Source organism: Lineus longissimus, chromosome 2 (genome assembly GCF_910592395.1).
Source record: "Lineus longissimus chromosome 2, tnLinLong1.2, whole genome shotgun sequence".
NCBI lineage: Eukaryota > Metazoa > Nemertea > Pilidiophora > Heteronemertea > Lineidae > Lineus > Lineus longissimus.
Genome location: NC_088309.1, coordinates 15,910,453 through 15,937,780, shown reverse-complemented (window position 1 = coordinate 15,937,780; position 27,328 = coordinate 15,910,453). Strand labels below are relative to the sequence as shown.

At 38.5% G+C, this 27,328-nt stretch overlaps 1 long non-coding RNA gene across 1 annotated transcript in view; it reads left to right on the top strand.

Moving 5' to 3' along the window:
- LOC135482679 (uncharacterized) overlaps positions 1–27,328 on the top strand; it is a 228,952-nt gene that overhangs the window by 1,472 nt on the left and 200,152 nt on the right. The gene's annotated exons all lie outside the window — the stretch shown is intronic.

The following is a 27,328-nucleotide window of genomic DNA, read 5'->3' as shown; positions in this document are numbered from 1 at the left end:
TTTGTTATTGTTTTGTATTCCATAAACTAAAATAAAACGTTTTTATTAGAAGAATCATTTGTATATATAATGCTCTGATAAAGCTCAGTAAGAATAATAATAATGGGTTGATAGGAATCCGAGGTATTTTGAAGCCCTTTAGACCAAAGCCCTTACAGGCCTTTGGTCTCAAAAAGGCTTCAAATTAGCTTAGAAACCCCTAAGAACCAGCCACCCCAGTATTATTATTCTTAGGGAATACACTGGTAGTCAATGCATTTTACGAGTAAATAAATACAAGATGGCCACTGGATATTTATTAAATACAGATAGAGCACATAGAATTCCACTCGGTTTGAAAGCTGAGAGGCAGCATCACATCATTACTCATAATCCCTCTTCTGCTAATCCCAAAGAAACTTTGTATGTTAGAATACCGGCATCGAGGGAGAATACATTTTTTGTACCCAGGTCTCTTTTTCTGTCAGCTGATGTAACCATTTCTGGTGATTCTAAAAATAGTGTTGTAAATAATCTTGGTAGAAATCTAATCTCAAAGATGGTGGTTAAGTGGGGAACAGAGCAGATATTTGACCTTGACGAATACAGCCATTTTTCTACATTTAAAGATCTGTGGCTAACTGGGGAGGAAAGGAATGACAGGGTTTTTCAAGGTATTCAGTCAAAAAATCTTAGAGAATTAAGATAGGGAGTAGCTGAAGCTGATGTCACTGGTGAAACAGCTAATGAAAAGACACTAAAGGAAGTGTTTGATAAGAAGTACAAAATACCATTAGATTTTGAATTATTCCACCATCATGCTCCATTTTACAAGTTTCCAATTCAAGAAGATGTGATTATTGAAATAACTTTAGCACCAAAGGAGGAAATCATAGTCACCACAACCACAGCTAGCATGGGCTACAAACTTGAAAATATTTGTTTTGAATACGACACAGTTACTAATAAGATGATTGCAAATCAACTGAGCAACAAGTACAACTCTGGTTTCTCGATATTTTATGATTGGGTAGACCATTTTAAAACAGTTAATGTTACTGCTAATGAAACACTGATTAATGAGAACATCAACTTTCCAAGAATGTCAATTAAAGGATTATTGTTATTATTTGTGTCTGACTATGTAGATGGAGCTAGAGATTCAGAGAAGTTTGAAAACCCTAACATAAGTAAAGTACAAATCACAATTGAGGGTGTTGCCAATCAGGTGTTCCCAGAAGGAATGCGAATGATGGATCAATGGGAGGAGATCAAGAAACACTTCATGTCTGAAGATTTGAAGAAAAATCATGACTGTAACATGACAATGGAGAAATACTATGGTGATTCTAATCACTATGGTTTATGGTTGGATTTGAGAACCACAGAAGAAAACCGCTTACACGGATCAGGAAAGAAGCTCCAGAACACAAAAGATGGTATTCAATTATCTATTACAAAGAAATCTGGAAAGGGACCATACAAAATGCACATATTCGTGGTTTCTGATGCCCAGGTAAACATCCAGAATTCTCAGATTGCTTCACTCCAGCACTAAGGTGCTGCAAGAACAAAGTTCGCTACAACATTAGATTTTTATCCTAATTAAATGGATACACCTGGAAAGAAAGATATCATAAATACACTGTATCAAAGTTTACTGTTGGCATCAACAACAATTGGTTACTCTATGTTACTGAAAAGGTTCTTGAGAATCAATATCGGTCCCCCAAGTCAGGCCAACCTAGAGGAAATTATTAAACTGGGTGGAACTGTAGCTATTAGTAATGGAACATTAGAGTACCTTTACGATCAAGGAATCCTACCCAGAAATATTATGAAGTAAGAATAATTTACTTAACTAAATGGTAACTGTAATGAACATCGATTCCAGCGACTACCCGGATCAGAGTTCAAGTGATTTAACAGTCAATCTCAAGACTGAAATTCAAGATGCATGTAGCATCACTTTAACTTTTGCAGTAATACCTTGTACATTTTACAACATCAGTGCGGCCAGGGAGAATAACCGAATCAAAGTTAAGGGGTTTTATGTGGCAGAGATTACGCTACCAGATGGTCTCTATGACCTACAGAGCTTTTCAAAAGTATTTGCGGAGAAGTTGAAAGAAAATAGTATGAGTCGAGGTGCTGTCAGATTTGACCTTGAAGAACCAGGTAAGGCCATATTAAAGTTCCTAAAGAGAAAAAATGAGGAGCATTATCAGATCTATTTTATTGGTAAAAGCAATGAGTTATTTGGTATGAAAACAGAATGGCCTTACCCTTTAGACAATAAAAGTAAGGATGATGTTGTAAGCGAGAAACCAATCAATTTTATACCAATTAACCATTTTGTTTTTTACTGTGACATAATCGAATCTACTAGTGTATTAAGTAATGGTGAAACATCTGATGTGCTAACCACAAGACCAATAAAAGAAGCTAATTTTGGGGATTTAATAGCATACACCTTTGAGAAACCAATAGCAATTCCTGTAAACCAAGATTCAATAAGCTGAATATTCGCTTAACGGATGAAAAAGGTGACATCATCGATCTTAATGGTCATGATGTACTGTACCAATTGGTATTAACACATCATTGAAATTAAATTCGTTGAAATTAAATGGCTGGCATTGGCATGTTATTTGGATCTGCAATAATCAATGGATTAGCATTTACTGGATCTGGTTACCTTTTCAAGTCACTAGATAAAAACGGTTATGAAGCTGAAGTGAAAAGACATGATTTGGCTCAGGAGCAATTACAAAAAGCTTCAACCGAATGGGAGGAGCATAGAAAGAGTACTATTGACTTTGTTAATCTTGAATTAAAGAGAGAAAGAGACGCTTCTATTGATTTTAACAATACTGATTCAGCACTTACTGTTTACAATCATTTACATCCCGATAGAACTATAGTACTACCTCAGAGACCACAATTAAGTGATTATTACAAACCTAGTGATGAAATGAAGAAATACGAGTACCTATGGATTATCCTAGAACTTAGTGGTTTAGGATTAATAATTTATTATTTTACTAGGGTTAGAAAGACTAAGACCATTGATGAGAAGCGGGACTAAGATTTTTGATGTGAAAGAGTAACTCCAAATGGATGTTGTAGTCTAATGATCAGTTTTGATCATTTTTTCATCTTAAGTTCTTCTATGTAGTACTGTCTTTTCTCCTTAGGAATAACACTGTTTTCTTCTAAGGCATCCTCATGGCTGATTCATCCTTATTAAAAAATAATACTAAAATTCTTATGTTCTCTCTGTAGTCCTTGACAACTGAATTGTACTTCTGAACTAGTAACCAAACAGTAAGATTGTAGTGCCTGCCAGAAAAGGCAATATTACTAAACTCGGACACCTTCTTTTTTGTGTCTCTCAAATTAGCACAGTCATCAATTAGGAATAATGTGTTAGAACCAGCAAAGGTCAGAGTAGCAAATTGAAGCACAAGGTCCAAATTACTGGCCACCGCTTCGGGATTAACTATGTAGACGCTCTTGTCTTAGTAAATCCATTTCCTGTCATATGTCTTATTGTTGAAATATGTTGGACAGAAAATGACTATGTTCTGGAATTTGTGTCGATACTCCTTTTCTAAGAGGTCAAGGGCAAAATATGTCTTACCACAATTGGTGACACCAGAAATTAGCATGTTATGTGGCTCGTAAATAAATACTTCACCCATTTAAATGGATGTAAAGGATGACACACAGCAGTATCTAAGGGATTTGTACTACAACCCCGAGAGTCCCGTGGCTTACAGTTCTTTGAGTAAGATGTGGAAAAAGGTCAAGGAAGATGGTAAACTTATTAAACAAAAAGAAGTTAAAGAATTTCTAGAAACACTACCAACTCACCAACTACACAAACCGGCCATTAAGAAATTCACCTTCAGGAAAACAATGGTATCGTACATCGATCAACAGTGGCAAGCCGACCTGGTTGACATGCAGAAATTCGAGAGTAAGAATAAAGGTTTCAGATTCATTTTAACAGTCATAGATCTATTCAGTCGTTTTTCTTGGGCTCTAGCAGTTAAGAGTAAGAGGGGAGAAGAAATCAGAGACGCATTCAAATTGATTTTCAGGACTTCGTCCAAGGAGCAAAGCTCTAGAGAAGCAAAACCAGTTGTGGCGATACCAGAAAAGATCCAGTTTGATGACGGTACAGAATTCTACAACAAACACTTCAAGGAACTCTTAACTCTTTCACTGCCAGATATTTTTTCGATAAATACCCCTAGTTTGCCAGGAATTGCTGTATTTTGACCATTTTTGTGAAATAAAAATGAAATAGAAATAAAGAAGATATACCAATGAAACATGTCTTATTTTCTTTGTCTATGCTTCCTCTTCATGAAACAATTCAATAATACTTTCTTTCTGAGTGGTATACATTGAAACATTCATCTGGACAAAGGGTAACTTTGCACTTTACACAAAAGTAGCGAGAATCGCGCCTTTTTCCCTTTTTTTGACATACTCTACATTTCTTCTGCTTATGCTTCTTTCCCTCCCCAGCAGGGAACATAGCCTTCTTGTGGACTTTAAACCCACCAATGAGCCTACCTTGGGGGTCATGAATGGGTGCTCTACGGGGTGGTTGGGGTGCTGGAGGGGGGTTCTCATCATCTGAGCTGGACGGCATTTCCTCATCAGTTTTGCATAATTCTTTGATTATTGATAGCTGAAAGTCCAGTAATGACAACTTGTCATTTGGGTTATTGTCATTGTAAATGACATGGGCATTGTGTAAGGACAGTTCTAACAAATATAATACAAGTTTCTTGGTCCACTTGATTGTTTTTCTCACAGAGGGGTAGTACGAAAGCATCTGGTCAATGCGGTCAACCCCATTCATATTCTCATTATAATCTATGACACACACAGGTTTGTTCACATTGGTACGAGCGCCACCCCTTCCCCTGATCTGAATTTCTCTCATTGCATTGTCATGCTTTGTACTTATAACTCTCACAGTTCGATTGTCCTGCCAAGCCATTATAAGGCAACGTCCATTGTCTCTGGCAATAGTATCTCCTTTCTGAAGAGCGTGTCCACGAGTCCCAGCTTCACGAATCTCCAGTGGCTCTCCACGGTTTTTCCTCAGTGTACCAACAACATAGGTGTTCCTATCAAGTAATGTTTCACTCAGAGCAACTGAATTATAAAAGTTATCCATATAGAGTGAGAAGAAGTGTCCCAGTAGTCTGCCACAAAGAGCCATTACTATCTCCCGAAGTGTGTTTCGAGTTCCATCATAGATCTGCAAGTTCCAGCAGTACGCTGTATGAGAGTCTGCAAGGATGTAACTCTTTATACCGTACTTGATTGGTTTCATAGGGTTATAAACCCTGAATGCTAGCCTCCCTTTCCAACGGAGCATACCTTCGTCTATGGATATGTGCTCATTCGGAGTGTAATAAGCACGAAACTTAGGAAGTAATGCGTCCAGGACAGGCCTTATTTTATAAAGCTTGTCTGCGTTGTCAGCAGGCATCGCTGCATTATCGTTGAAATGCAGGAACTTCATCAACAGCTGAAACCTGTTTCTAGACATAGTGTTATTGAAGAATGGGGTGGCGAGCACTTCATCAGTAGACCAGAACATAGATAACTCAGGCTTTTTCGTGATACCAGTCAGCATGAGCAACCCGAGTAGTTTTTTCAACTCATCCATAGTCATAGCATCCCACTTTCGAACTCGTGAATGAGGGGAGGGAATAGCATTCAGACCAGTGAAGTATTGATCTGCATACCTGTTTGTTTCATTTACGATACCTTCCAAGACATCGTCATCAAAAAACAGGCGGAAATGATCGAGTGGGTTATTCCCTAGGTTGCGTGCAGGCCCTCTAGGCCCAGGGTTCCCGTCACAGGGCTGCACCACTGGCTGACGTCCAGCAGGCCCAAATGGATTAGGGGGAAGAACTTGTGGTCTCCCTCTGCCTCTCCTGGCTCTTGCAGGTCCTCCACGATTCTGTTGGCCCCGGGCATGATTTGGTTGACCTCTACCTCGATTTTGTTGACCTTGGGCCCCTCTCCCCCTTCCTTGGTTCCCTCGTCGACCTCTACCTCGTCTACGTCCCCTGCCCTGTCCCCTAGGAGTAGCAACTGGTGCTAGAGGCCCACCATCACTATCTGAATCACCTGAGGCATTCCCTGCATCACTCCCGGAAGTGTCCATGCGGGCTGGACTATGGCCATGGCGTGCCCTTATTCTAGCACCACGGCGTACAGCCCCACGACCCCTAGCTGCATTAGTAGTAGTACTAGGCCCTGGTAAAGGTTCATTATCAACAGTGCTACCATCGTCACTATGTATATCTATATCTAAATCAGGCCTATTACTGCCGAGAGCATCGCCACTTTCACTGTCACTTTGATACACAGGCACATAGTCATTGTCTCTACCATTATCGTTATCAGAGTCAACATCTGGGCCACCAAAATCGCCATCAACAGACTCAACAGCTCTCTCACCTGTATCAAGGCCTTCCTCAACATCACAATCATATTCAGTGTCTGAATCATCGCCAAAAGGATCGCTTTCCGAACCAGAATCAGCGCAAATCTCAGCGACTTCTTCCACAGTGAAAGTTTTCCCTCTCCTGCCCGCCATTTTTGGCCAATGACGTCGCCTCGTAATGCTTACGCACACTTTCGATCGTCTGCTTGATGCCACATGAGTCATACATTGATTCTATGAGCTCAAATCGCCACGCCATCTGCTATAAGACCTTGAACTAAAAAAACGTTGATCGACGTCCTTTGGCAGTCAAGTGATTTATAGCAAAAACGTCGAACGACGTCCTTTGGCAGTCAAAGAGTTAACAGAAAATGACATAGAATGGTTCTCTACAAAATCTGATAAGAAGGCAGCGGTAGTAGAAAGATTCAACAGGACTCTTAAAGAAAAAATGTGGCGTTATTTCACTGCTAAGGAGACAGACAAGTGGATTGACGTACTGGATGACTTGGTCAGTGGCTACAACAACACATTTCACTCATCAATAGGTATGAAACCTGTAGACGCCAGAAAGATGGAAAACGAAGGAGCTGTGTGATACAATCTTTACGGTCTTCACCTCAAAGAAACATTTGGAGATCCAAAGTACAAAGTAGGTGACAGTGTAAGAATTTCAAAGTACAAGTCCATTTTCGGTAAAGGTTACATGCCCAACTTCACTGAGGAAGTATTCCAAATCAAACAGATCATCTTCACTCACCCTATTTTCTACAAACTTGAAGATTATCATAAAGAGGAAATTCAAGGATATTTCTATGAAGAGGAATTGAGTTATGTTCCTAATCCTGACCAGCTAGAGTACAAGATCGAGAAAATCTTGAGGTACAAGACAAGTAAAGGCAAGAAATATGGATTAGTGAAGTGGAAGGGATACAGTGATAAATTCAATGAATGGTTACCAGTTTCTGATATCAAATCATTGAAATGAAATAAAGTCTCTAAAGTGACTTAAGTCACAAGAACAAGTTCGAAAAAAACGCAATTAAAAAAAAAATGTCCTACTAAATAAAGAAAGAAATGGAGGGAGAAATATTTAATGCTACTGTCAATGTGTATCAGCAACAACCTATGTATCAGCAGCAACCTATGTTTCAGCAGCAACCTATGTATCAGCAACAACCAGTAATTTCAGGACCTATTGTGTTTTGTGTTAAATGCTACGAAAAGAAACCTGAAATTAAATTTGGAAAGAACAGACGTAATAAACTACTTGATAACTGTAAAGAATGTGGTTCAACTGAAATCAAGGGATGTAATAAATGTTATGAAAATAAATTACTAAGTGATGGTGAATTTGGTAAAGATGGAAATAGAGGTAACTGTAGATCATGTTTTAATTCATATTACTAAAAGGATTACCTTGACCAAAATGGTAATAGGCAGACACAAAATTAGGGTTGGTCTTAACCGCATTTCTAAGGGAAAGTGTACTGGTAATTCATCATTCAATCTAGGATGTACAGACAGTTTCTTCTCACAGTGGTTAGAGTTCCAGAGGAGTCTATCTCCAATAGTAGAAGAAGAGTTGGATCATGTCTTACCAATCAAGGAATTCAAAGATAAACCTGAACTGTGCTTTGCTTGGTTTAACATGAGACCAATGGAAAAGACAGAAAACAGACAGAAGAGTGCTACAGTAGACTACACACTATTTAAGGATCAATTGGATAGGTCAATGGATTTCATGGTAAAAATGAGAAGTGAAAACTGGTTTGTCTCTCGAGACCAGAATGTGATACCAGATTGGAAAACAGTGATATCACAGCATTTCGGGGATTATCTTTGTGATGAAAATATGATTTTGCTTAATAAATTATCTAATTTGAATAACAACATGAGAATGAACCAGAACATTAACATATGTAGTATGACAGAAATGATAAACGAGATGATTAAGTTGAGTAATAGACTTAATAGAAATTTACTCTTTGCAGTGAATTGATTTGACTTTGTCTTTTGACTTAATTAAATGAGCATAACTTGGGGTTACACTAAAAGACCAAAGAATTGGAAAGATAGGTTAGAACACTTTTACAAAAAACTAGATGAGCTTGACAAGCAAGACGTGGAGAATCCACCAGTTGTGGAGAATCCACCAGTTGTGGAGAATCCTCCTTCTAGGCCTAGGAGATCTACTTCAGGCAGTACTTTGTCCTCAGCAAAAGAGTTGAGCTTTGATCCAAGGATAAAGCCCTCTAATGCTAATAGTAATAAACTTATTTCTGGTGTTGATTCTAGTTTTTCACATTAGTTTTTTTAAACTTAATTAAATGGAAGACAGAAGTAGGCTTTATCCTGATTTGAGTAATGAACAGAATACCGGGACAGTAAACCCGGACTACGTCCAGAGAGTTCAACCAGACCCTCAGTCTTTCAGGCTTAATGCAATTAGTGATGTTAAGAAGTTATTTGAGTGCGAAATTGAATGCAGGAGAAAGATATTTTTAAAATACAAAAAAGCTTTTGATGTGATTACTGGCATAAGCCATTTCCTTAATTTTGCCAGCATTGCAGCTGGCTCTGTTGGTGTTTCCGCTCTAGCTGGTGTCATCACGGCTCCGATAGGTTTAGCTCTGGGTGGCGTAACAATAGGTAGTGCCATTATTTCATCCGCCTAAGGCTGGGAGAAAAAGAATATTCTAACGAAAATTGAAAAGCATGAGAAGATAAGCATGTTGGCCATTTCCAAACTGAACACAATCAATGATTTGGTCAGTAAAGCCTTAACCGATTCTCACATATCTACAGAGGAATTCGGCTTAATACTCAAGGAGAAGGAGAAATACATTTCGATGAAAAATGCCATTAGGAAAAAACAAAGGGAGACCAATTCCAATGTCGATGTAGAGTCTCTCAAAAAAACCTTTTTAGAACAAGGAAAAAAGATAGCTCAGACAGAGATGCTAGAAAAACTAAAAGTTCAGTAAATCAAACAGGACTAAATAGTCCTAATCCTAATGTGGTGTATCACTATCACTATCACCATGACTTCGGTGTTAGGGGTGAATTTCCGCCAGTGCCACTACCATCAGCGCCACCATATTCATTAGTTTAAGAAAGATTTTGCACTCAAGCGAAGTTTGAATCGCTGTAATCTATGTAGCCTTCATAATACATTCAAAATGGTAACGTTCTTATTCCATCTTCAAGTATGAACCTCTTATCATCAAAAGGACTGAGGCTTTTTTGTCAACTTCTTCCAAATAGATTTGGTGTTTATCTGATCTTAAGTGTCTCATCTTGTGGTAAAATGACCTACTCTTTTCAAGACAATCAACATAGTCATCAAATGAAATATTTCTCTTTACTACATTCTTGGCAATACCCTTTAATTTCTTAGAATCGTAATCTTTTGTCCTGTAAGCATACATCTTACTTCTCAGGGCAATGAATTCAGTCATCTCGACTCCTCCTAACTCATCCTTGAAATAACCTGGCACCTTCTTCTTACTGGTGTCATAGAGTGGATGATCTTTTGGATAATTACTGAAGTCAAAATAGTGTTTCAACTCCTTTAAGTCTTTAGTTAAGTCATCAGTATTAATGTTAAGTACAAAGGAATCTGTATCTAGATGCAGTAGTTCAATATTTTTCTCACCAAAGTACGGTTGAAGAACTTCATAATAGAATTCATACATTAATAATTTAGACAATTCAAGTACTGAAGCTCCTATGTAGATTGGTTTGTTGAATTTCATTGATGTTTTCCTCATGCTAATAGCATCATTCTGTTCGTCAAATACGCATATCGATGAAAACCTGGGATTGGCCATTACACTCCTGGCTCTCTCCCCGTCCGTTACCAATTCTATTTCCACCCTGTTCCTTACATTCTCACAAGTCTTTCCGTAGAAAGCAGTATTCATGAGCTTGAAATAGTCTTTCTCAAAATCACTCTTAGAATCCATACGTCTTTTAGTATTAAAATCAATGTATGGTGCTAACCACTTTGATTGTTTAAAACATATCACCGAATGAACCCTCTTAAGTACCATTCCGTGCTTGAGGTAAAATTGTAGCATTCTGTAATGCACTATGTAATTAGTTTTATCCTTTTGTGTTAGTATTAGTTTCTCTACATTTGATCTTTTATCATCGCCCAGTAACTCTCTCTGGTAAGGACCTAATTCATCATCTTCAATAAAGAGAGATTCGGGACAGAATGGAAAGTTCCTTGACTTAAATTTAATATTTCCTGGATACTCCAAATCCACCTCTAAGAAGTAGCCTACTTCACTATCACTTGGAATTGCCATAATCTGCTCTTTACTAATAACATTCATGTTAAGTGGATCAATATCTATCATTTCAAAACTACCATAGGGTTGAGGTTCCATCATGAACCATCCGTAAAGATTGTTAGCATCAATGTACAGGAGCTTATGACTCTCATCGGCCTTGACATGTCTTGTTCCCATAACACCCGAAATTCCACCTCGTATTGCTTTCTCAAAAGTAAGTAAGATGTTTGTATCAGTCAGTAGTTCTAGGTTTATTCCTGTGTACTTCAAACCAGCTTGCCAGGTTAGGCCTAGTGCCGAGTAACAGTGACATGGATCTATCTGAAAGTAGTTCAAATTGACATCCCTGAATTTCTCAAATAAATCAGCTAAAAGGATCACATCAGTTTTGAGGTAGAGGTCAATGAACTCACCGTGATTCCTGATCTTGAAATGATCCCATATTACCTTAGCCTCATCATAGGCAGAATCAGGTGCCATTTCATTTTTCAATTCGTCAAAAAACATAGACTTTTCTAGGTAAGTGACATTGTAGCTTTCATGTGATGTGTAAAAAGAGTAAGGTACTGAACCCTTCTTCCTCAATAGTTTAAAATCAATGGTATTTTGGAACTTCTGTCTCGTAATTTTAAAGTCATCATCCAGCATTGATTTGGTTATGTTGTCTAAACTGGACTGCATGAATCTGTACGAGTCCAAAAACCTGAAACAACCGAACTGAAATGAGATGTATTCCTCTGCTCTTTTGGCAAGTAATTTCAGTTTCTTGTACAGTGGAACCCCGGTTGGCGACCACCCCGGTAACGCGACCACCCCGCTAACGCGACCACGATTCTCCGGTCCCGAATGGTTTCCTCTCTAATTACCATTAAGAGACCCCCGCTAAGACGACCACCCCGGTACCCCGACCGCGACCACTGGCTTGGCCGGTCCCAAACTGAAAATCAACCCCGCTAACCCGACCACCAGGCCTAATTGCCGTAATCGGTCGCGACCGCGGCATAGTAATTAGCACCTCGCTGCCAAGCTTTGTTGAGACGGGGACAATGGCCATGGGAATACATATGAAAACAAAAAATACAATGTGATTTTGCAGGTATGATCAATTGTATGAGTGTAAATGAATAAATAAACTTTCCTTTTCTAACGTTTTCATGGTTTGTTTTCATTACTGAGCCAGTTCAGTACCAGACATGCGCACTCAGCAGCAGCAAAATCATGTGATTTGCGTGATTTGCATATGAACTTATAATAAACGGCGGGTAGTTTGAAGACCACACTTAAGACAATAACAAGCTTGCGAGATGTTTGAATGTTTTATGATATGGAGAACTTGGTTGATTTACTACAGTATCATTTTATATTTCTTTAAATATTTTGACTGAAAATAGATTTGATTAAAACTGTAGCATTACTCAACTCATCATTCACGTGGAATCATACCACAAGTTTACTTCAATCGTCACAAACAGTCGGGTACATGGAGGATGATTCACCAAATAGCCCGCAAATGCGTCACGTCGGGCAGATAATGAAACTTTGTGGATAAAATGAGTTACAAAATTACCTTTTCTAACTCATTCTGAGAATGTAACATGTAATTTTATCGACGAACTGTTCTTGCGAGGCATGATAACAAAACTTTGGAGCGTGCATCATCTCAATCAGGCAGCGTTGCTGTGGGTAGTACAGCGTACACACGCCATGCAGTCGGCAATTTTGGCGGGAAAAATAATCATGTATTTCGTCTGGGGATTCCCAACCTCGCTAACACGACCACCCCGGTAACACGACCACTCCGACCACGGTCCCATGAGTGGTCGTGTTACCGGGGTTCCACTGTACTTCGGTAGTTTAGTCATTAAGTCTTTAATAAACAGGTGTGAATCATAATTACTAAGATTGTGAAAAAATACTGGAACGAACATGGCTTTATTTTCATTCAAATTGCATGAGCTGTGAGCAGCACCTCGATATCTACCACTGTAGTGATCGTGATCCTTGACCTTGTCATATCCTAAAGGTTGATTACAGTAATAACATTGTGTTTCTAATTGATATTTCTGCCAGTTGGACTTCGTCCTGAGAGCAGAGCTCGAGTCTTCCTCTGTCATTGTTAGAGGAAAGTTACAGTTCAATAAATTAGAGAATTGTTCTTCCAGCCTGATTAACCAGTTACAGAACACATCTACAACATCAGCACCCCTGTGAGACACATACTGGCTACTTTAAAGTTGTGGGTAGTCTGAGTGAACATAAACACCAACAGCTGATGCATGTTGTTTGAATAGCTTCTTTGAACTCGGTTCTTTCATCATAGGTGGCTCTACTGATACTACTGGTTCGCTTATTGATTCAAAATCAGCATAGATTACAAATGGAACTCTATTTTTAAATGAGTGTTTTTCAAATTTAAGCCGGTGGAGGCAGACTGATCTTACAGTAATCGTGTTCTCCACATTTCTTTTTATGACTGTCTAGTGTAGACTTCCTGTAAAAGTAATTCATGCATCTCCTGCAAAGATACACTCTATGAGCGAGTGACCTGAAGAAAAGATTGATGTCTCTAATGTACATGAAATGGTCCTTGAAATAGAGCAGATCAATGACATCATCATCGTCATAATTCTTGGACAGGTAGAGAGGTTCTAGTTTTGCGGCATAAATGCTTTTAGCCCATTCGTTCTCTAACTTGAACACATTAATTTTGAGATTATTATCACTCTCTATCTTAGGGATATCATTTTGAATACATACAGGAAATGAGTCTATTTTGATATCAGTAGTTTTCGAACTCTGTTCTCGTGACGAAGTCATTTCTAGAATATCAGTAGTGATATTGAATGTACTCTCAGGATTTTCTTTTAGATATTTAGCGGCCAATAAAGACCAGGAAAACATTTATTGTCATTCGAATCCACATTGATTACAGCTTTTGTTTTAAATGGTAATTTAGTGTAATGACCACCTTTACACCTCTTGTAAGAACAGATGGTCATGTTACAAGACTCTATTTTGTTCAGTGTAAGTCCAGACCCTTGAAAGTACCTTTCCTCAATCTGTGTCTTAATGTAGTTTAATGGTTGGTTATGGCATGCCTGGTTCCTTGAAATTATGCTTTCCATTGGAGACTGTATGGGGTGTGTTACACTTTCACCTTGACGATCAAACTGAGCATATACTGATATGCTTATTTTGTGATGGTAATCATTGAGTTGAAATAATACCTCCTCTAATTTCTCTCTGTATTCATACACTTGTTTAGCTTCTCTGTCAATCTTCAAACTAATGGTGACTACAGGCTTGCCAAATTGTTTTACTATTTCTACTCCACTCACTTTCTTTATGCCATCTAGCTCATTTTCCTCAAATGCAAGTTTCTTATCCATACTTTTAGTGATCAGTGATGGGGCTCGGGGTTGAGCAATAGGGACATAATCCGGATTTAATTTGGTCAGGTGACCTTTGGTTCTCCTGTGAATGGCCATATTATTGTATGATATGTACTTGTCACATGTAGTGCAAAGTATTTTCTGATTCTTATCAGTCATTCTATTTATTAGACTAAAATTTATTAAATTCAATAAATCTCTTGAATTAAATAGAAATGGACTTCATAATCAGTGAACAAGAATGTAATGAAGCCAAATTTGAGTACTACTTAACAGACTAATTAGACATAAAATCCATTACTTTGAAATCGATAACCTTTTACAATTCATGGTGGACAGGTGATTTTCTACCAGAGGGAGTCAGGATTTTCTCATTTCTAGTCGAAATAACCAGAATTACAACAAATGAGCCCTTAGATAAACAATTATGGTGTATGGATGAATTTAGGACATTATTTGCTCCTGGACTTGAAACAGATACACTTGAAAAGGAAGTCATGAAAGTGTGCGAACGGTATTTGGAAAATGAATCTACCACAACTAAAGACACCATTACTAAATACACATTTCCATACTCTCGACATTTTAGTTTAAGTGAGTTTTGTGAGGTATGGCAAAAATACATAAAAGAAATTGGAATAAGCCATGTGAAAATTTACTGTGATAACAATAATTACATAACCCTTGAACTTACAGAGGATAAAGAGTACCCTCTGAAAGTATACAAGTTAGATAAAAATGAAAAAATCAAGATTGAGAGAAACACAGAAGGTTTTCAAATAAGAAAAACCATAAGAGAGGTGATAGAAAAACAGCTCACAGTGGTGAATGAGTGGTTTGGCTTTAAGCAAACTAAATTCACCAAGAAAGGAAAATACTACTCCACAAGACCACTCAACTTTTACAGGAAATATCTATTCCTGCAAGCTAATTTGGTTGACAAAAGTAGGACACTATTAAACAATAAACCATCTGACATTTTCTGCATCATACCTGTAGAAGATGGTGACCAAATAAAAATGCAGCGATACGAACCGAATTGTAAGAAAACGATAAATAAGTGTACCAATCACATAAAATTCGAAATCACTGATGAGAATGGTAAGCTAGTTAATTTCAGAGGAACAGAGGTTTCTTTAGAGTTAAGAATAAAGTTAAACTCTTGTGGTGAAGACAAGCACCTCGGACCACCTGATGAGATCATTCCATTCAGGGCTCAAAGTTCAATTTTTTACTTAGGAGCACACAGCTCCTTACCTCCAAATTTTAGGAGCTGAGTTGCAATATTTAGGAGCTGAATTTTCAGCTCCTTACCTCCAACTTTTGACCTACAGCTCTTGCTGGTCTAGTACTGTATAAGAAAACAAAAGAGACAGCATTATCGCACCGGTAGCCAGTGAATTCTACTAAAACAAATTGTGTTTTTCTCAGGATCAAAATCAGCTGAGACATCCCCTGGACATAACAACGATAGATTACACTATGCAAGGAAGGTTCAACTGTACTGTACTACAGCAGCTGTACTACAGGGTCTTCCCTGGGATTTCAATGAACAACCATGTCGGATTTTCGCTTGGGTGCGCGCGCGGCAAAATAAAAAATAAAAAAAGAAGTTTTTTTTGCTTCAAATTAAGGCATTCTGACCCCTTTTTCTGTCTTCTGGGGCCCCAGGCATAATTTGCATTCTGATGGTGACATAACAGTCACTCAGAACGTACGTCCTTATCCACAATTAAAAAAAAAATTAAATTAATTTTTTTTTTAAGGATGTCGGACCTAGTGGCGCCCTCTTTAATTGTGACAAGCCGACATGGTTAAAACAGCCAGGTAGCCTCTGCCCTAAAGGGACACTTCACTCATTTGGAAATTTAGAAATATCCTTAATACATTCAAATTAATTGATATCTGCAATATTAGGCGTCAGATTTTTTTTACATCAGCGAACAAAAATTCAAATTTTTTCAATGAGTGGAGTCTCCCTTTAACAGCATCAGCAAGTATTAAAAGTCTGCCTTATTTTTCAAACGAGACTAATCATTTTTGGCTCACCGTAGGGGAGTCTATACAATACCACAGTGTCCGTCGTCCGTCGTCGTCTGTCGTCGTCCGTCGTCGTCGTCGTATCCTGTTTCAAAAACAGTGGCACGTTTCTTAACCGCTAAGCCTATGAACTTGTAACTTTGTACAAAGGACTCCCTTGGTCAGATGACCTGTGACACTAAATTTCGATCCGATCTGATTCTTAATTTGGCCACCAGGGGGCCGAATGTAGATATCTAAAAAGCGTCATATCTCGCTTATTAATGACTTGTGTTGAATGAAATTTTTGTGGTAGGTACTCATAGCAAGGATACATCATATATCATAGGGGTTTTTAATTTGACCTACTTTTCAAGGTCACAGAGGTCAAATGGCGTAAATTGGCTGTTTCAGTGTAACTATGGCACGTTTTTCAACCTCCACAGCTATGAACTTGAAACTTAGTACATATAACCCCCTATACCAGATAACCTCTGGTGCTGAATTTCGGTCTGATCTGATTCTCAACTTGGCCACCAGCGGGCCGAATGTGGATACCTAAAAAGTGTGATAATTCGCTTATCAATAACTTGTTTTCAATAAAACTTTCGTGGTGGGTACTCATAGCAAGGATACATCATATATCGTACGGGTTTTTAATTTGACCTACTTTTCAAGGTTGCAGAGGTCAAATGGCATAAATTGGCTGTTTCAGTGTAACTATGGCACGTTTCTCAACCGCCACAGCTATGAACTTGAAACTTGGTACATATAACCCCCTATATCAGATAACCTCTTGTGCTGAATATCGGTCCGATCTGATTCTCAATTTGGCCACCAGGGGGTCGAATGTGGATATCTAAAAAGTGTGATATCTCGCTTGATGACTTGTTTTCGATAAAACTTTTGTGGTAGGTACTCATAGCAAGGATACATCATATATCACATGGGTTTTTAATTTGACCTACTTGTCAAGGTCACAGAGGTCACAATGCAGACACAGATATGGCCGAAATTGCATGTTTTGTGTTTTTCGTGTTGTGGCAATCCAAAGGTCGTGAGTTCAAACCCCGGTCAGGGACGGCCAAAAATATTTTTTTTATTTTATTATTTTTTATCTTTTCCCTTTTGTCTTTTCTGACTTGTATCCTACATTTTCTTGATTTTTTATTTATTTGGTGCCATATCATTAGGTGGCTATCTTGGAAATCATTTTTAGTGATTTGTTTTTGATGAAATTTTTATGGTAGGTACTCCTAGCAAGGCTATATCACATATCGTACGTGTTTTTGATTTGACCTACTTTTCAAGGTCACAGAGGTCAAATGGCATAAATTTGCTGTTTGAGTGTAACTGTGGCACGTTTCTTAAGCAATAAAGCTATGAACTTGAAATTTGGTACACATGACTCCCTACATTATATAACCTCTGACACTGAATTTCGGTCTGATCTGATTCTCGACTTGGCCACCAGGGGGCCAAAACTAAAAAAGGTAAAAAGTGCAATATCTCCCTTAATAGTGACTTGTTTTCAATTTTATTTTTATGGTAGGTACTCAGAGCAAGGATACATCAAATACCGTACGGGTTTTTGATTTGACCTTATTTTCAAGGTCACAGAGGTCAAATGGTGTGAATTGGCCGTTTGTGTGTAACTATGGCACGTTTCTTAACCACTGAAGCTATGAATTTTAAACTTGGTGCACATGATCCCCTAGGTCAGATGACCTGTTACACTGATTTTCGGTCCAGTCTGATTCTTAACTTGGCCACCAGGGGGCCAAAACCAAAAATTTGAATAGTGCCATGTCTCGCTTATTACTGATTCGTTTTTGGTAAAAATTTCATGGTAGACACTATTAGCAAGGATACATCATATATGATACGGGTTTTTGATTTGACGTACTTGTCAAGGTCACAGAGGTCAAATGGCGTAAATTGGTCGTTTGAGTGTAACTATGCCACGTTTCTTAACCACTAAAGCTATAAAATTGAAATTTGGTACACATGACTCCCTATGTCATATAACCTCGGACACTGAATTTCGATCTGATCTGGTACTCAACTTGGCCACCAGGAGGCCAAAACTAAAATAGGTAAAAAGTGCAATATCTCGTTTATTAGTGACTTGTTTTTGATGATATTCTTATGGTACTTACTCCAAGCAACGATACATCACATGTCATACCGACTTTAGTTTGACCTATATACTATACATGTACAATATTTCTTAACCTGGATGAATTCCAAAGCACCAAATATCTATACGGTGAGCACAATGGCCCCTGGCCGTTTCATTATTTGCCTCAGTAGAGAAGTAATAGGAGTAAGTGAAACAAACGCCGGCCCGTTACGGGTAAGTTCAGTGTAAAACATTTCGGCGGGAAATCCTGACGAACACGTGCTACCACGCCCTGGTGACATCTTTCCATGTGACAAATCAAACTCTACTAGGCCAATTTTATCTGCATAGTTAATATCATATGTTCTAGGCAATGTAGGCCTTATTCAAGGAATACATGTTTTGAAGGGACCCGGGAGAAGCTGAGATTGATGCGCCGACGATTCAAAAACATTACGTCAATCAATGACGGGACGGGGTCATCTCAGTGCAACTCGACTCTGCTCGGTTGTAGTCCAGCTCACGTCACATATCAGATGGGCATGCAATACAAGAGATAAATGAATGACGAATCAAGAAATACTTAGGGTAAATGCTACTACTGTTGCACACTAACCATGGCAAAAACGAAAGCTTTCGCTGTTTGGGCTTGCGCTGGCGATCGTCACCAATGGCCATTGTGTTGACAGCCTCAGGGAGTGGATGAATTATGTTAATGAGTTATGTTACCTTTCAATTCCGTGCCGTGGCGCTGTAGTGATGCGTGCTCCGTCTTGGGCGTTATCGACGATGATCGGATTGAGCGGGAAGCGAGTGATGTGGGGTCTACAATCCAAAATCAAAAACGATCGCGCGCCACACCATTTTCAATAATTTGTTCGCAATCTACGGAATACGATCGCTATTGTTTGAATCACTCGCAGACTTGTAAAATGGGTGATTTGGGAGTTCAGTCGCATGTTGTCAAAACAATTCGCAAAAACTGTAAAAAATCAATTCGCAGGTGTGCGAGTACCGGGACATTTCTGGTCGCATTATGAAATTTCTTGTCGCATATGCGACCATTTAGGCGCGAACTTTGAGCGCTGCCATTAAAGGAATAGTACATTTCTTCTCTTTAACTACAGGTTTAACAAGAGGGCTAATTGACCCCTTCCTGAGTGATCCCTTCATGACTGCTTCATTCAAGCCTGATCGCTGCTCTTTACTTACTTTTTTAGGAAGTTTCTTAAACATAATAAATGCTGCTAAAATAATTGCACCTAAACCTACATAGACATAGGTATTACTGGTAGATTCACGCAGTGATACATCAGTATTTTGAGATTGTGGTTCTTCTTCCTCTACTTCTTCCTCCTTTTCCATAACTGTTGTTTGGGGAGGAGTACTGTACTTTAAATGTCGTCTTATCCTTTTTTATCCTCTTAAATTCCTGAGATCTTCTACCCAGTTCTCTAGACCATGCTAATTGTTTCTCTGATCGAGGTTTCTTAGACACTGAAACTTTAGTAGTATCAGTTACAGTTTCAAGTTCCATTTATCTTGGCCGAATTAATTCGAACTATGTTCTCATGACCAGGTTAATTTAGTCTTCTTTATCATCACTACCTGTAATATTTAGACTTTCATCCATTGGTTTGTCACATTCAGAGACAGTCATATTTGGTGTATTCATATTTGGTGTATTCATATTTGGTGTATTCATACCCGATGTATTCATTGATGATTCCTCATGACAATGGCCTAAAGTAATAAGTGTTGTTGAAGCAAGTGCCGTCAATGGTCCCATTTTGATACTAAACCATCCAAGCCATTTGTCAAGTTCATTGGTAACGATGTAATCATTTCTGAGGTCATGGTAAAGATCATCCTCGTCATCTATTGGTAATAACCACCTTGATAATTTAGTGTAAGCTTTAAGTACTGTCTTACCCAAAGAATCATTAAGTCTGGCAGCCATCTTTGTCTGGTAGATTCTGTGGTGTTTTAAGAGTTCCTTTTCTGTCATATTGTCTAAGTCATTTAAAGTTAGTTGTTTATTAAGTAAATCCTTGCTTTCCCAGTTGCAATTAAAATTTCTAAGTCTTGTTTGGCTTTAAGGCCACTATCAGTCAAATAGTTCAAATTTTGTTGATCGCTACTTGAACCTTGTTGATTGCTAGTCGATCCTAGTTGGCAACTAGAATTGACTATTCCTTGACTAGGAGTAACTAAATTTGAACTATTCAACTGCTTGTTTGAAACTTGTTGATTTGTAGTGCAGTTCTGTTGAAAGTTAGTACTGTTCTGTTGGTAACCACCAGTGTTCTGTTGGTTAGAAGCCCCGACTCGAGCTATGCTCTCAGGACTGCGTCCGACTGGGTTTTGATTGATAACACCAATATGTTTCATTTGTTGCTCAATTACAGATGATGTCTGACTATTCATTTGCTGACTGTTCATTTAAAATAATAGAAACATGAGTGTTAAGTGCAAAATGCTGTTTTCACAAGTTTATTGCACTTGACACTAGCTGGTGCTAACTTAATACTACTGATGCAGTTAATGTATCGACCTGCACTAGCACTCAATAAAAAGTCCAACTGCTTGTCAATATCCTGGTCATATTCCTTCTCAACCTTGTAATTCTGGAAGAAAATACTTTGAGTGAAATCATACCATAATCTCTCCAAATCATTAACTCGCTCCTTGTTGGTTAAAAAAGGTCTAAATATTACATAATCAATTTTCATCGTTTTAAAGGCTTGGTGTAAAAATACCCTGTAGTTAATTGTGACCTTCACACTACAGTAATGCAGAAATCTAAGGAAAGCATAGTACACTAGTCTAAGGTCAGTGATATTCTCATCTGTTAATTGGGGTTTACCAATAGCCCTGTTGATAAATTCAATGGCAAGAAACCAGTCATATTCCCCACAGTGAAATTCAACAAGTATGGCCTCGCCATGTAACCCCTTTTCCCGTAACTTAGAGGGGAGAGTGGCAATACCCATTTTTAAAGCTAAGTGGACTGTACTTTCATATCTCTGCTTACTAAGACATTTTCTGTGACTTGAAAAGTAGCACTGTAAATACACTTCCACAAAGTCCTTTAAATATTTGAGAACCGATTCAGACAAACGTCTCCATCCAAGCTTTCTAAGAATTATGTCAAAATAACGAATCTTGTTGTCAATATTGATCTCAAGAGTCTTAAAATCATCATCGTAACTGGTTGCATTACAAACAATGCAGAATTGATACTTCACAGTTTTAGCGGCGTTCCTGGCTAAATTTAGTTTTGTTTGATACTCAAAAAGTGTCCAACGTTTGCACTTACGGCAGAATTTGGCATTAGTGTTGGTACTGACGTCATATTCTTTCATTCTTGGCAGGACTACTTTGTGTGTCTCAGTAGGCTTATCAAATTTCCCACTGTCATAATTCTTGCTGTCATTTTCTTCACTGAAATTTCTATCCATGGCCCTAGGACGAATGAATCCTTTAAGATTCTCATTGTTCCACTCACTAGAATAATAATCTTTTAATGAGATGTATTTATTTATATTTACATGATAATTATTTTTTTAAACATTGTTTTGATAGAAGGTCACCTAAGACCTTTTACGTGATTTTAACCTTTTACGTGATTTTAAGGCTTTACGTGATTTTAAGGCATTAACACCCCCAATTAAACCATAGATTATGGAGCTCACAATAGCAATAACTGCTATGATCAGATGTTCAGCTAGAAAGCCAACAACTGCACCAATTGTTTTCAGGAGAAATGAAAGTAAAGACCCTATTATTCCAGGTAAAGCCGCAGCTGATTTCTTGGCCAGTTCTTTTAGCCATTCAGCAAACTTCTTGAGACCTTCTTTTACTTTATCTGGTATTGATGGTTTTGGTCCTGGCCCAGGTTCTGGTGTAGGTCCTGGAGTTGGGTCTGGTCCTGGAGTTGGGTCTGGTCCTGGAGTTGGTTTTACAGATTTAGTGGCACCACTTAAAGCACTACTGATACTGAGACCCAGAGTTTTCGGAACAAGCTGGGTTTGGTTATTTGAGCTTATTTAGTAAGGAGCAGTGAGTTTGGCCATATGGAGGGTGTTCTCGACTTGTAGGGTTGTATTTGTGGGTTTGGGGTGACAATGGTGGATGGATTTTCTCCTGTGGTGATCATAGGGCTTTAATGATGTGGAAGCTCTCACACGATACTGCACATGTAAAGTGATTTAAGGTTATATGAGTTGATTAGGAGCTGTTTATACTGACATTCAGTTTTGTTGTAGAGTTTGTAAAAAGGGAAAGTTTTATTTGGACAGTTTGAGGTTTGGAGGTGAGAGGTGAGAGGATGCATTGCTTATGAAGGCAATGCGTCCTCTCACATTGTGCTGCAGATGTTAAATGGATGTAGCGGATACAAGTTGATTGGTTCTGTTTGTACTCACATTCAGATAGAAATGTCGTGGAATATCGGACAGTTGTGGTTGACGAGAAGAAGGATGCATTGATGTGATTTTGTCCCTGCTGCATTTGGGCACTGGAATGTGCTGTATGCACTGACGTCATAATTGCAAGAAGTTTGGTGCATGTCATGTTGTGGAACGTTCTGGCATGAAACATTGCACTTGTGAATGTTTTTGGGTATGATACGGCTGCTTCAAATCGTTGACCAAATCATGAAATGAGCAGAGTGAATGCCGGTCGGGCCTAGGCCCACACTAGTACTACTTACTTGACTTCAAGCTCGGTGTCATTAATTACTACAAGCCGCCCAAAGAATACACACGCATTCCTAATGGCTTATGTCACTTGAAACATGGCTCTTTCCACGAACTTACCAGTTACAAGGCGCAAACACCGAAAGTACCGGCCGCTGTGGCTGTCATATTTTACCGCACGATGACATGAGCATACACGTGCATACACGAGGTGTACAACGTCATAAAATCGTGTGTGGTGCAACGTCACAAAATTGTGCAATGTCTGCGTCATCATCGGATCTTGCTAAAAATTATCAGTTCACAATTTCGGACGCGTCATCAGTTTTGATATTCACCGATAAAATCCTTTTTTTCTTCTAAGTCAAATTTCGTCCGCGCTCCTTTTCACCGTAAACTACCTTGAAAATTATTTTGCTAACTATTCCATGCGGTTAAACCGATTGGAGCGGGTTCTATCATAGATAACTGGAGGTCGAAATCCACAACCAGGAATATGACTTATGAAACCATTTGAAGCGGTCCGCAAAAGCCTTCGTCGTGAGGTGGTGCCGCCTGTCGGCGGTTCCGGGACCATTGCGTCTATAGTTGTAAATGTCATTACAACAGCTGTTATCATGGCGCTAATGGTTACACCATACGTCTTAAAAAGTAACTTTATTCTGTCCTTTAGAGGAATAGTTGAATCTGGTTTCTTTAGAACATCAACAATTAAACGTTTAATTCTTCTAGTTTGTGACTCCCTGTCATTGTCTAACCTCCATACCTTTGACATTTCCTCATTCAATTTGTCATTTAGTTCATCTATTTGCTTTTTCAACTCCCCCGTATCTTTAGAATCTTCTTCTACAGACTTTACATAGTCTCTTGTTAAATTATGAAGTTGATTTTCTAATTCCTCTATTTGCATGTCCTTATCCCTCTTTACTGCAGCTAGATCATCACCAGCCTGTTTTAACCCTCTAAGTTCTCTCAAGGCAGATTTAGTAAAACCCAGTGTTTTAAGTTCATCATCATTAGAATCTTTTTTTTTTTTTTTTGTAATTGATAATTTTATTCACCAAAAACACAACTGTTACATGAAGTTCTACAGAATAAGAGGGCATGCAAGTACATAATATTGTTACAATATAAAACGATAGATGGCGACCTTGTTGTTCAAAACGGTTCAGGGTATAGTAAATTCCTTTTGCGGCTACAGATAACAAGGCAAAAGTGGGTCAGCGTGCAATTACTCGACGAAATGTACAGTGTATGTTATGCTATATTTTCCAGGGCATCTATGAGAAGGCCCCATTTCATCATGAACTTATCGTGTCCGAGATAGATCTTTTCTACTCTCGACGTGAACCGTATCATTGATAATAAGTTTCTGAAGAATGGTTGCGATTGTCTGAGTTTACAGTGATACAAGAATTGTTTTGCAATTAAATTGATATGCTGGACCAGTTCCGATGAACGAGGATCTCCCAGAATTACTTCTCGGAGATTTGGTAGAAATTGTTCGCCATGATCCGAGAGCCACTCTGACAATCGCAACCATACTGACTTTGCGTGGGTACACTCAAAAAAGACATGTTCCAAAGTTTCCGTGTAAAAGCCACAGAAGCTGCACATTCTGGATTCGCTAATGCCATATTTATGCAAGAGGGCATTGGTGGGCAAAATACGATGCAGTATTTTTAACTGGAAAAATCGCAATTTGGTCTCCCTCGTACAAATGAATGGAATTGAATAGATTGATGACCAATCAATGTCCTCTCCAAATAAGTTTTCCCATTTACGTTGTGATTTATCCGGACATGTTGCATACATTTTGATCACCCTTTTATAATATATTTGAGTTGGTTTAGCACAGTTTTTGATAGCAGCAATATTTACCGGCATAAATTCGACCAGTTTACATCCGCCTTCCTTTATACGCTTTTTCCAATTCTTTGGTATGGCATCAACCAGAGCCTTGTGCTGCAGAAAGTGTACATTACCCGTAAATTCAGGTGAGAGCTTTTCCCAAGTGAGAAAGTTACCATCGTCATCTATAATTTGATTAATAAATTGTACACCACTTTCGTGCCAGCCTTTGTAAAATATACTCCTCCCATTGATTTTGATATATTTGTTATGAAATAATGGCTGCTTTAAAATGTCCTCAATATTTGAGTTGCGATCTATTTCACTACTGACCAGAGACACCCAAGCACCGAAAACATCCTTCCAGAAGGGGTTAAGTTTGGATAAAAACGAGGAATTGTTATCATTACTATACCAGATAAAGTGTCCACCATAATCCTCTAGAGTGGACACCAGTAAAGTATTCCAGGGGGTAACCTTGTCAAGCTTAATCAGCCGTTTGATCCAAGACAATTTAAGTGATTGACAAAAGAGAGTAACATTTGGAACATTGAAACCAACATTTTCATAGCTATTAAACATTGTTGTACGTTTGATTTTGTCTCTCTTGTTTGCCCATATGAATTCAAAAATTCGCTTTTGGAGAGCGTCAAGAATATGTCTTGGTGGGTTAGGTAGAGCCATGAAAAGGTGTACCAGTTTAGACAAAGCAAGGGATTTGACAATGACGATGCGACCAAATACTGTCAAGTTCCTAGCCGTCCAGGCATTTAAGGTAGCCTGGAAGTCTTTAAGCTTTGTGCGATAATTCGTTTCCGTGTAATCATTGCTATCCAGGTCGAATTTGATCCCCAAGCTTCTAAATGAGCCACGTGTTTGCCATTGAAGAGGCAAATCCGGACGGTAGATAACATCATCATTCAATCCTATTCGAACCACAACTGTTTTATCATAATTAAGATGCAGACCTGAGCAGTCTGCAAATGCCTCTAAAATATGGAGGACAGTGCAGAAAGTCTCCTCATCGTTTTCAAGGAATAAATCGGTGTCATCCGCATATTGACTGATGAGAAATTCAGAACTGTCAATATTGATACCTTTAACATCCGGGTGTTCGACGAGGGCAGCTGTCAGCAACTGTGTTGCCAAAATGAATAGGTAAGGGGACAAGGGGTCCCCTTGTCGCACCCCTCTTTGTACTGGGAAACTGGCTGACAGAAATCCGTTTTGAATTATCCGACTCTCACTGTTAGTATATAATATTGTTATCCACTTTTTAAAGGTATCACCAAAGTTAAAATAATCGAGGACTTTGTCAAGGAAAAAATGACTTAGAGTATCAAAAGCCTTTTGAAAATCGAGCAAAAGAATTAAACCTGCCGCGTTTCGCTTGTCTAGTTCCTGAATTATATCATACATGAGTCTTGTACATTCACCAATATATCGACCTTTCATAAAGCCTTTTTGATGCGGAGATATTAATTTGTCTAAATAAAGTTTCATTCTATTCGCCATGACTCCAGATAAAAGTTTGTAGTCCACATTCAGAAGCGAGATAGGGCGCCAGTTCTTTAGGTAATCTTTAGATTTCCCTGGTTTGGGAATGCAAGTTATCACACCTTGTCGTTGTGTTATGGAGAGTGAATTGTTGTCTAATGCCGCATCAAAAGATCTGACTAAAAATGGGTTAATGTCCGTCCAAAAAAATTTATAAAACTCAACTGTAAAACCGGATGATCCTGGACTCTTTCCGTTTTTCATATTTTTCAATACCTCTAAACATTCCGCACTGGTTACATCACCTTCGCATTGTTCCTTTTCGTCATTGTTCAGTTTGATTAAAAAGTCGCTCTCCTTTGGAAAGAATATACTATCATACTCTGGTTTCGAAGTTACAGAACGGGCCCTATATAGGTCAGCATAAAAGTTCCGTTGCTCGAGTAAAATGTTTTCATTACCAACTATTTCCGCACCATTCGAGTCAATGAGAAGATTCATTGTTTTTTCCCGATAATGTCGTTTTTCTAGATTACAGAAATATTTTGAATTCCGTTCGCCATGTAGATTCCATCTTGCCTTTGCGCGTAACATAGTGCCTTCCACCAACGGTTCTCTGAGTAGTTTTAAGTCATTTTGAACATCCTGAAGGCACTGATAATTGATTTCGTCAGGATTATCCGAAAGATGAGCAAAACATTGTTCAATTGTCTTATTGATATCGTTTTCTTTCTTGTCCAGTTCCTTCTTTTTCGCTGATGAGTATGCAATAGTTTTGCCTCGAATTTGGAGCTTCAACGTTTCAAAGAAAAGTGAGTCCTCAATTTTTAAGGGGAGCTCAGATAACGGAATGTCCGACGGGTAGGGTACAGCTGAGTATTGCGCAATAGTGTCACTTATACATTGTTTTACTTCCCGAACAAATTGTTTATCCCTCAGAAGGGAGTTATTAAATTTCCATAGACCACGGCCCTTTTCAT